The 12,375-nt window shown below is 34.8% G+C and overlaps 1 protein-coding gene and 1 long non-coding RNA gene across 3 annotated transcripts in view; one reads left to right on the plus strand and one right to left on the minus strand.

Moving 5' to 3' along the window:
* Positions 1 to 7,233: 7,233 nt before the first annotated feature.
* On the minus strand, positions 7,234 to 10,078 carry LOC141492522 (uncharacterized). The gene is made up of 2 exons (XR_012469951.1): positions 9,478 to 10,078; positions 7,234 to 8,736 (listed from the first exon to the last, which is right to left on the minus strand). It is a non-coding gene; the product is annotated as an uncharacterized LOC141492522 (long non-coding RNA).
* The window catches only part of TEX47 (testis expressed 47), a 36,719-nt gene continuing 32,730 nt past the window's right edge, over positions 8,387 to 12,375 (plus strand). The window contains exon 1 of one of the 2 annotated variants that reach the window (XR_012469950.1): positions 8,387 to 8,598. The gene's annotated coding sequence lies outside the window, so the exon portion shown is untranslated. The remainder of the gene's footprint in view (positions 8,599 to 12,375) is intronic. The other variant, XM_074192859.1, reaches the window with a different exon arrangement.

Raw genomic sequence — 12,375 nt, forward strand, 5'->3', positions numbered from 1 at the left:
ACAAGGATCCACTGACAGGAGTGGTTACTCCTTAACCTGCAAAAACAAGTGTAGCCCCAGAAGACATTAGGAGAGGGGAGGGGTAGTTTGAAGTGAGGAAAGCATGAAGACATTCCTAAATAGTTATAATATGATGGATGGTTAGTAAATGGAGGTGAAACTCAAATTCAGGTCTAATGAGGCAAAAGCCTATTGGGATCAAAAATGACTTCTCCGAGGAGACAGAATTTGAAGGCATCTTCAAAGGTTGTATAGGTATCCAATAGAAAGAGATGGATTGAGACTGGAGGCAGGAAGTATCAAAGGTTGGAATAGCAAAAGGATTACCCAGAGGAAGCAAGGGAAGAGGCAGGACATAAAAATGTGACTACAACATAGAGGATTTGATATAACCCTATTATCCCTAAACAATCCACTGATGTATCCAAAATTTTTTCATCAAACCTTAAGCACTCCCTTAATGAACTAGACACAGAGGTACAAACAAGCTTCAATCATGGAATGGTTCCTTACTTGGAGCTTCCGTTTTAATGTGGGGGATGAGATAAAACAAAATTAAGCATAATAAACAACCTCCACTTCTCTCATTTCTTTCAAGACTCAATTCAATGCTAACTTTTGTTTGAAGCCTTACCTAACCTCCTTAACTATCTCTTCTTCTAAGTCCACTTCCCTCTTTGTATCAGTGTTGTGACTTTTTATAATCTGAGTGCATGTTGGGATAGTTAGGTAGCACACTGGTTAGAGCACTGGGTTGAGAATCAGAAAATCCTCTTCCTGAGTTCAAATCTGATCTTAGATACTCAGGAGCTAGGTGACCCTGGGCAAGTCACTTAACTGTTTACCTCAGTTCTTCCTCTATAAAATGATCCCGAGAAGGAAATTACAAATCCCTGTCAAAATAACAACTTACAAAACAAACAAAAAATGTGATCACAAAGAATCGATGTGACTGAAATGACTGAACAACCTCAACATGGATTTATGTTATCTCCCTTGTCTAGACTATAATCTCCAAGAGGATAGGGATTGTTTCACTTGAGATACTCTCCCCAGAACTTGGTATTGTAGGAATTTAATTCTGAAGGAACAAGTGAGATTCAAAATGAGGCACTTTTGTCCAAAGGGACTTAAAGAGCTATTGAGTTGGGCTTATAGGATAAGCAGGAATTCCATAGACAAAAATGGGAAGGAAGAAAGTATTTGCAGGGGAGGAAATTTATAAAAGATATTTAAAAAATGAGAAAGAACCAAGAACATTCCACTTGGACTATACAAAACATTCATGGAAAGAAATGTAGTATGGGTCAAGGTTGGAAAGAAATGGTGGAAAAATTTTGTGGGGGACCTTGAATGCCGGGCTAACAAGTTTAAACTTTATCATTTAGACAGTAGAAAACCATTGGAAGATTCTCTATGCTCTGATCTTCAGCAAGGACTCTAGCTCTTGAAGGGACTTTCTCCCTTTTATTGACAAGTTAAATCCTTATGGAATACAGAGATTTACCCAGTTTCCCCTTCAAAACAACAGGTGACTAATACAAGTGTCCTTTAGGGTTTGTCAATATGAGCAGAACATATTTTCTTGAAGAAAAGACAAAGATCCACTTGCATTCAATTCATCTACTCCTCTGAATAATAAAGTCTCTTTAAGAACTAAAGTTCTCAGGGTAGTCAAGATCTCATCCCCATTCTTCCTGTTCATTCTCTGGTGTGTTAACTTAAAGATCAAAGAACATTAGGGTTGTCTGCCCCTACCTTTATAAACTCAATAATCCATAATCTTATGATTCCAATGAGAAAATAATGAAGAAAGTACCAAACTTCTAATGATCATGATTTGTCATGTAAATATTCTTTTTCTCCCTTTCCCAGAACAGAGAAATGTTGGCATATAGTTTGTTTCCCTTTCTTCAAACTCTCCTACTGTGATTTTCTATACCCAAGAACTGAAGTTCATGATCTTTTCTATATGTCATGGACAATTTTGGCAGGTTGGTAAAGCCTAAAATGTCCTCATATTAATCATTTTGATATATAAAATAAAAATTTTAGAAACCAATTATATTGAAATATAGTGATTAAATTATTTTTTAAAATAGATTGAGAACATCTAAGGAAAATCTCATTTTAGAATCCAAGAATCAAAGATTTAGAGCTGGAAGGCACATTAGAAATCAAAGACTGGGGTGGCTAGGGTGGAGCAGTGGATAAAGCACCAGCCCTGGAGTCAGGAGTACCTGATTTCAAATTTGACCTCAGACGCTTAATAACTGCCTAGCTGTGTGATCTTGGGCAAGTCACAACTCCATTGCCTAAAATTTTCAAAAAATTAATTTAAAAAAAGAAATCAGCAACTACAATCACCTCATTTTACAGAAGAGGGAACTGAGGTTGAAAGCAGTTATATGACTTGATGTTCAAATGAGATATTATGTGAAATGCTGTACAAATCATAAAATATGTGTAAATGCTACAGTTCTTTGTATCCCCAGTGCCCAGAATATCAAAATGCTTGTTGATTTATCATCATCATCATCATCATCATTATTATTATTATTATTATTATTATTATTATTAACAAGGATCATATAGTTAATAAGTATCTGGAAAAGGATTTGAACACATGCCTTCTTTATTCCTGGTCAAATTCCCTGTCTAAATACCCGATGCTTTTTATTTCTATTGAGATAGGGCAAAATATGCATTTACCTCACATGTAAATTTCTTTTACAATTTGAGAATTTATTTTAAAGCATGAAGATTATCCTTAAGATAATTTGTATGTAAAAAAGCAGGTTAAATATTTATACTCAATATTATGAAATGTATAGACATTCTCATACAGTACATTTATAATCTGAATGTGAACAAATTAGAATAGCATTTTCAAGGACAATAATTCTGACATTATTTCTACTGTTTTTTGATGGTCCTTTAAAAGTCATCAGAGATTCTCTTACCAGTCATCATCATCATCATCATCATCATCACTTCTTGCTTGGATCATAGTAAATGACTCTTTTCTCACATTCAAAACTCCTGGTTTTCTTCTGCTCAAACACCCACAGGGACTCTTTTTTAAAAACCAATAATGAAGTCAAATGATATAACCAAAAATGGCCAATAATAAAGTCAAAATATATATGATAGCATAATCCTAGATTTAGTATTGGATGAGACCTTTAGTTTATCTGATCTGACTCCAATTCACTGATAAGGATAGGATGCCCAGAGTGACTGTAAGTTTTCCATGTCACCCAGATAATAAGATAGTGAAGATAAGAACCTAAGTTTCTAATTTGAACAGTCACCTTTACACTATTCCATTTTACCTCTAATCTTGTGCATGTTTTTCCTTCCAAATGCCTTCATTTCTACTGTTTACCTCTATTTATGTTGTTTACTATACCTGGAATGCCCTCTCCTCTTTCTTGAACCTATTCAAATTCTCTTCATCTTTCAAAGCCTGAATAAAGTCCTTCCATGAAAGATTCCCTAAGATCCATGACTTCCAGATAGTACTCTATACTGGCTACCATTTGTATCAATAAGTTGAATAAAAGCATTCAAGGAAATAGTATGGCTAAACCTAAATACTAGAAAACTTTGGGGAAAGGTATGATGAGGCTGAGAACTTGATACAATCTGTGAAGAACCCTATACAGAAGATGGTTTAAATGTGATCTTGGTCTCGATGAGGAGACATTGAAAAGGACACAAGTTTTGCCAAGTAGAAGGAAGAACACCCTAAAAATTTAGAGCTATTCAAATGAGAAATGGGCAACTTTAATAGCTAGTAGTTCATTGGAGAAGGAAGTGGCAAACCATATCTTTATCAAGAAAATCCCATAGGCACTATGATCCATGGGGTAACAGAGTCAGATACAACTAACCAACTAAACAACAGTAACATCAAAGTTCTCTTTGATTTATTGATAAATCAATAAAGATTTGAGCTTCTTTTTTTTCACTAGAAAATCTAATCTTGTGTCACTTATTGTAGAGAGAGGACATTTTTCCTAGAATAGATTAAACTAGATGATCCCTGAGATCCCTTACAATTCTGAAACGCTAAGAAATATCTGATTATCTTCCTTTATCTTTTCTGAAGCAGGCCTGCAGTTATAGTCTGACACATATAAATTAGCAAATAATAAATGTATAAGAAATAGAGATTTGGAAGGGACTTCACAAGTTACTAGTTCAACACCTTCATTTTGCATATGAGGAAACTGAGGAACTTCATTTAGATAACTTGCTAGATAGAGGTCATGTATATGATAAATCATAGATTCATAGATTTAGAGCCAGGGTGGGGAACATCCGGTCATTGGGGTAAATACAAAATCATTTGGTCTGGCACTGCCACTGCAGTTGTGGATGAGACTCTAGATTCAATAAATGTAGGAGCTTTTTAAAGGTGAATTAATGAAATCTTTGACCAAATGTACATATTACATAGTCCACAAAAGATGTCATAAATATCCAAGTGGGCCCTGGAAGAAAAAAAATATTCTCCACCCTCTACTCTAGAGCTAAAGAGGGTTCAGAAGCTATCGAGTCCAATACTCTTACAAATTAAGGAACTGAAGCTAGGGTGACTTTAAGGTCACAGAGGTAGTATCAGGAGAGGATTTGAATCCAGATCCCATGACTTCAAATTCAACACTGTTTCCATTATAGAATGCTTTTGCTGGTGTTGTTTTGTTGTTGCTTCAGTTGTGACTGACTCTTCATGACACCATTTCTTGTCAAAGATAATTGAGTGGTTTGCCATTTCCTTCTCCAACTATATCATACAACTTCTCCTATAATTACGGGAAAATATTTAAAGTTTCTAAGATGTTTTATATACTTATCTCCTTTGCTCCTCCAAGCAACCCCTTATTACTGTGTAATAGAGGTTATTCTTATCTTTCTTATGCTAACATAAGCTTCTTGAGGACAGAAAATTCATTTTTTCCAATTAACCTCCCTCAACCTCAGGAGAATGAAAAAACTATGTTTATTAACTGAATGATCATATTACATAGTATGATAGATATAATCTGGACTATTTACATGTACTAATTGGAAATTTTAGAATAGTACATAATCTCATTTACCCAGAATTTTTAGTTTTAGTATTTTACTTTTACAAAGTATTCCCACAATGACCTTGTGAAAAAGGTAGGATAAATATTTCCCTTACTTCACAGACTAGAAACTGAGGCCTAGAGTGGTAAAATAGGTAAACTATGGTCACGTGGAAGATAGATTTTTGAACCCAAGATTCAAAATTCAAGTCTTAACAAGGATTTTTTTTAATATTGTGAAGATATCATGCTAAGTTGATTTGTTACGTGTATATAGAAAACACTCTCTATATCCCAAGAAAAAAGCCATCCGAAATTAAATTAATGTGTGTGAATGTCACCTGACACAGCACTTGCCAAGCGTGTTAAGAAGTCATATCTCGTTATAGCAATGCCGTCTGTCCAAGAGGCAGAAAATAGACTTGGTAACAAAGTGAAAATAAACATAATTAGGAGCTCAGTGGTTATTTTGTATTTTTCAAAACTCCTTTTATACTTCCACTAAGGCATTTGAAGTTTGCAAGGGCTTTTCATAGAACACAATGAAGAATTCTAAAACTAGGCTTCAAACCAGCTACCCAAGGGAATCCATTCTTGGCAACAAAAGCAGTTGAGAAAACAAATAAACAGAAAAATCCAATGTATCCATATTCAGCTGGAAAAAAAAACGAGATTCCTAGCTCAGGCCCCCATCACTTCTTGCCAATAACCTTTCAAAGTGGACTTCTTGCTTCCAGGTTACCCCCCTCTCCAATCCACCCCTGCAGCACTCAGTATACAGCTACCAAATCATTATGTATTTCAAGCAAATATTTAAAAAATCTTCAGTGGCTCCCTATTGCTTCTAGTATAAAAAACATTGTGTTTTTCCTCTAAAACACTTCATAGTCGGGCTGTTACTTCTATTTACTCCTTTGGTCCTATGAGAACCAAGCAAGATGGTCAACCTCATATGAGAGTCATAATAGTGAGTATCCCCCCACAACAAGATTATCTCAAGAACCCTAAGACAATTTAAATACAAACTTTCTCTAGATACCACAACTTGCCTTTGCCAAAGTAATTGGAATGCAAGAGTTAGCCTAGAAAATGAGTACATATGTAGATACTGATGAAAAGCATGAGGCAATATAATGTGGGTATAGACACACAATATAAGTATTAAGTAAAATTTGATCATAGAACCATATACCATCCTGCCTGTAGCACAGCCCATGTTGTTCTTTCCATAAGTTTAGCAAGTTCACTTTTTCTGACAGTCTGTGCAAATCAAATAATTTCCTTATTATTTATCCTTTAGTGAATTTTGTCAAATTATAAAGAACCTTAAATACTCCTACTTTAATATGCCACTGTTTAAAATAATTTACATTTTATTTAATCTTTCAAATGTATAAAAATGATACTGATTCAACAATTGGGGGGGGGGTAAACCAATGTAAATTTTTTTCTATTTGTTTTTGACTTCTGTTCTAACCAAAATCATGAAGTAATGATTTCTTAGATTCAACTGGAATATAAAACATTCTAGACTTTTATTTTAAATCTGCATGTTCCCCCTTATATTTTAGGATTTATTTCATATAATTGGATTATGTTTTCTAATCCAAACTGTAATGCTCTTTGTTCATTACAGGAGGGCCTCAATTAACACTTGAAGTTATAGTAAGCTTGTTTTCATTGCAACATTATTTTGTTTGTATATCAAGTCTTTAGTTACCAACCCAAATCTAGTCTCACAACAAAGCGATAGAATTCTTTCTTCTACCCATACCTAAGAACTCCCAGAGATTCTCCCTTTTGCTGATATATTTTCTAAACTTTCCCACACTTGCCTCCATACCAGATAGGAACATGGCTTAGGAATCATCTCTATCCCACCCCACACCCAAGTCTTTATTTATTCTTCAACTGTAAAACCTGAATATCAAATATAATAATCTTCTCATCTCCTTTCTTCCTTCCATCTATTCCATTTGGGTGGATTCTTTTCCTGGCTAAGCTTTCTTCAATGTTCATTTTAAAAGGCAGGGGAAAAGATTTTCACTCATTGTGGCATGAAAACACTGAATTATCATTTACTCCTGGCTTTAACTTTGCTTACCCTAATATGCATCTTATTCATGGTCAGTTTATAAAACCAAAAGCACTACACTGAGCTTAGTAATTTTTTTTTAATTTTACTTTGGCAAAAAGCTGTTGAACTCTTTGATTAAATAATCCACCTTTTATCCATGGAGGGTTAATTTTCAGTTTTTCTGAATAGACAATTTTAAACTGATGATCAATTTCCCTTGACTTTTCTTGTTTTGGCATAGTATTTTCCAGATATCTTCCCTCTCATTTCTGGTCATAAACAGGCATATAAAGCTTGAATTAACCCTTTTATGATGTATAACTTTTGTCTTCATGTCTTCTACTAAAGCTTTTTCTTTTTTTCACTGAAGTTCTGGAGAATGCCAGTTACTTCTGGGGATGTTATATTTGGGGTTTTTCTCTAATGCTGCCCCTATGGGAACTACTGGTTTGAACTTTGACCTCTGAATTCAATCATCCAGGGAAATCTATTTTGTGTGATTTCTTGAAATACTGTATTTGTCACATCAACTTCTTCACATTTTGAGGGAACAGTAGTCTTCAAATAGTTCAGTTCTTGAAAGTTCTTGCTTTCATCTGTAGGGATTGTAAGCTTTTCAGATATGCTTCTTCTGTTGACTTCATTTTCTTTTGTTATTTGATCTAGTACATTCTGGTCTTCTATTTGAGAAAATCTCTTCCTTAGAGAAGTTATTGATTTATTTAGAAGCACCATTGATTGTTCCAAACCATTAAGTCTCACATTCATACTTTTCTGTTCTCCTTTCAAAGTTTTCACATCCAATTTCATTTGAGCCAGTTCTTCCTTCATTTCAACTATTGGGCTGATTATCAGCCACTCTGAAGCTGTTTGCTGTGGACTCGGATCTGATTCAAAGCATGCTTCAATAGATGATGCTGAATTCACTTTTGCTTTTGGATATTTTTCACTTTCCTTAGCCATATCATATTTATAGCATGCATCAAATCCCTTCATATTTTTTGACTCACTCATTTCTTCAGTCGCTTTTTTCATTTTTGTAAGAGGCAATTTTTATCAATTAGGATGTCTATCCTTTTCCTTCTTGTTTCATTTTTGCTCTTTGACCTCATGTGTTGCCTTGGTTGCAATTCTGAGCTGACAAAAGGAAGCTGGACTGTACATGACCACTCGCTCAGCTATTTTGTCAGACAACTTCCTTACTCTTGGTTTTGTTTCTATGGATACATCATCCTTGGGCTTGGAATTTAGGGGGCATAATAATAAGCCCCACCCCAACTATGCTTTAGTCATAACAACTGGTCTTGAGGAAAGAGGGCAACAAGAAATCCTGGATGTGGTTTGAGATAAGGACTTTCTGTCAGGATGACTGGATCTCAATGTTGGAGGTGATGTGGGAAAACTGAGCCGCTGATGGAGTTGCAAACCGATCCAGGCTTTCTGGTTAGTAATGTGGAATTATGCCAAAGGGCAATAAAAATATGCTAACCCATTAGAAATGGAGGGTTTGTCTATCAATTAAGGAATGGCTAAACAAATTGTGGCACATGTATGTGAAATCATGACTTGTATGAGTTGATGCTGAATGAAATGAAAAGAAGCAGAACAACATTTTACACATTAACAGCAACCTGGAATGATGATCAACCATGATCATCTATATCCCAAGAATGAACTGTGGGGTTTAATTGAAGACCAAAGCATAAGCTTCAAATTTTACAAGTTATCTTATATATTGTAACTTTTTCTAATCTTTTCTTCCATTTTGATCTGATTCTACTCTCACAAGATGTTCATTATAGAGCTGATATCAGATCGCTTCCTGTCGAGAGGAGGGAGGGAAGGGAGGAAGGTAGAAAAGTTGGAAAACTCAAAACCTTGCAAAAGATGATTGTTTAAAAACTACCATTGTATGTAGTTGGAAAAACAAAATATTTAATTTTTTTCTAAAAAATGACTAGAGCTCCTTGACTTGAAACTTGGTTGTCCCTTCAAAAAGGACAGTAAACCTGCAATGATCTTCAGATTTGACATATAATTCATTATTCAGAAGCAACAATTTTTCCTTTAAAGGTCAAGGATCTCAACTAAAAAACTATTTGAAATAATTAACCACTTTAACAAAGTTTCAGGATATAAAATAAATCCATAAAAATCAAGAGCATTTCTACATATTAGCAACAAAGCCCAATAGCAAGAGACAGAAAAAGAAATTTCATTTAAAGAACCTGTAAATCACTCCAGGACCTAATATAACATCCTCTGTTTGTCATGTAAAGCAAACTCTTCTCATTATACTATAATCTACCTCTAATGGTTTACCTGCTAATCCATTTACATACAACCTGAGTCTGTGCCATTTCTTCCCATCTCCCACACCTGAACTGGTCTGTCACTCTCAATTATGAACTTTGGCTTTGTTGCCTTCAAGACAGCTTAAAGCCTACAACTGTGGGTCAATTCTCAGACACTTGTGCTAAGTTTTACCTAATAATTAACACCAAGACAATACAGGTTCTCCACCAGGCAACAATACACCACCCATATATAAAACCATTGGTTACAGAAAATGCATAAATACCGAATGCTGAGATGAAGTTCACTTACCTTAACAATACATTTGCCAGAGATGTACAAATGATTGATGAGATTGACACATACATTGCCAGAGTTAGGTTAGCATTTTGGGAGACTCCAAAGGAAAGTGTGGGAGTGAAGAGATCGACTGAAGGACTATAGAGCCATTGTACTGATGTATATACCTTTGATACTTGGATGATATATTGCTGACATTGAAGGAAACTAAATATCTTCCATTTAAATTGTGTTAGGAAAAATATTGAAGATTATCTCATAAGATAAGGTCCTAGAAACTGAGGCCCATTCTTGAGCTAACTTTTCAAGCCTTCAAATTCTATTGCAAAGAGTACAACTCTGATGGGTTGACCATACTTTTTAATCCAAAAGTCTATTTGCCTGAAAGACTATTTTACAGAGAACTCACACAAGGAAAATACTCACATACAGGTCAAAAGGAGGATACAAAGACACTTTCAAAGTCTTTTTGAAGACTTTTGGAACTGATTGCTTGACATGGGAGATTCTGACAAAGGACCATACAAGATGGTGTGGTCAAAGAAAGTGCGATATTTTAACAGTGAAGCAGAATTGAAGCAGCTCAAAAGAAATGTGAGTAATCTACTTTTTGACATTACAAATCTACATTTGACATTGACAAAGACATTAGCATTGAGATAAGAACTCACTCTTTGACAAAAATGGTTGGGAAAACTGCAAAAAAGCCTAGCCATCTCACATCCTATACCAAAATAAGGTCAGAATGAGTATAGGATTTAGATGTAAAGTGGGACACCATAGACCAATTAACAGATCAAGAAATACTCATATCTATGGAAAGGAAACTTATGACCAAGTAAGAAATAGCATACATTATAAAATGAAAAATGCATGATTTTGATTACATTAAGAAGGTTTTGCATTAATAAAGCCAATGCTGCCAAAATTAGAAGGAAAACAGAAAACTGGAAAACAATTTTCAGCTAGATGTTCTGATAAAAGTCTCATTTCTAAAATATACAACAAATTTCATCAAATATATAAGGTTCAAGTCATTCTTTAATTGATAAATGGTCAAAGGATATGAACAATTTTCAAATGAAGACATTAAAGCTATATATAATCATATGAAAAATGTTCCAAATCATTACTGATTAGAGAAATGCAAATTAATTGCAAATTGGCTAAGATGAGAAAAAGAGGGGTGACTAGGTGGCGCAGTGGATAGAGCACCAGCCCTGGAGTCAGGAGTACCTGAGTTCAAATCCGGCCTCAGACACTTAATAATTACCTAGCTGTGTGGCCTTGGTCAAGCCACTTAACCCCATTGCCTTGCAAAAACCTAAAAAAAAAAAAAAAAACCAAAGATGAGAAAAAAAGAAACCGATCAATGTTGGAGAGGTTGTGGGACAATTGCCCATTGTGGGCTATTAAATTTAAATTAGATGACTTCTATGGTCTCTTCTGACTCAAAATTCTTGATTCTCTGATCTAGAAACAGGAAGCATTGGGAATTATTTCCCATGTGCCAGCAACTTCAGGATTCCTAATCTAGTCCTTGAGTATTCAGTGCAAACCAAAGACTGTTAAACTCTTGCCTTAATTCAAGTTAATGTTGAAGAATGGGGTCCAAAAAAGTTCTAGGGACGCCAACTGGTTTATGGACAATTATGAGAGAATTCATGTAGAAAGGAACCCATTTCAGCTAGCCTTTATTATGTGTAAACTTGTGGAGCCAAGTGAAAAAGAGACATTGGGACATTAACTGGAGGAGTTGTGAACTGATCCAACCATTCTGGAGAGAAATATGGAACTATGTCCAAGAGAAATCAAACTGATCATACCCTTTGACCCAGCAATACCAATACTAGGCCTATATCTAGAAAAAATTCATAAAAAATGGGAAAGTTTTCCACATGTTCCAAAATAATCATAGCAGCTCTTTTTGAAATGACAAAGAATTAGAAATTGAGGAGATGCCCATCAGTTGTGGAGTGGATGAAACAAGTTATTGTATGAATAATATTATTCTATAAGAAACCATGAATGATCAGACTCTAGCGAAGCATGTAATGAATTACAGGATCTGATGCTGAATGAAGGGAGCAGAATCAATAAAACATTGTACGTATTAACAACAACACTGTGAGTTGATCAGCTTTGATGGATGCAGCTTCTTTCAGCTTCTCAGAGAGTTAGAATGATCCTAGGAGACCAGCTATGGACAATGCTATTCCCATTCAGAGGAAGAAAAACAAAAGTAAACAAGAAAAATCCTACAGAATGTGAATGAACACTACATTCACTTTTTAAAAATTTTTCATGTATTTTTTCCAATCTCATGATTTTCTTTCTTTTCCCTGAAACACAAATGTGCATGTACAATATTTTCCTAACTGTTTGCCACTGTGGGGAAGGGAATGGGAAGGGAGGATGGAAGGAAATTATGTAATTTAAAAATATAGATATGCATATGGATGAATGCTGAAAAACTTTCATAGCATATAATTGGAAAACAAAATAAAATATCAATTAAAAAAAAAAGAAATGCGAGATGCACAAATTTAGAACATGTACATATGGACTACTTTTTCACAGGGACTATTCCAAGTTCATATTGGTCTGATCAGCCAACATCAGACA

Source organism: Macrotis lagotis, chromosome 7, assembly GCF_037893015.1.
Source record: "Macrotis lagotis isolate mMagLag1 chromosome 7, bilby.v1.9.chrom.fasta, whole genome shotgun sequence".
NCBI classification, from domain to species: Eukaryota; Metazoa; Chordata; class Mammalia; order Peramelemorphia; family Peramelidae; genus Macrotis; species Macrotis lagotis.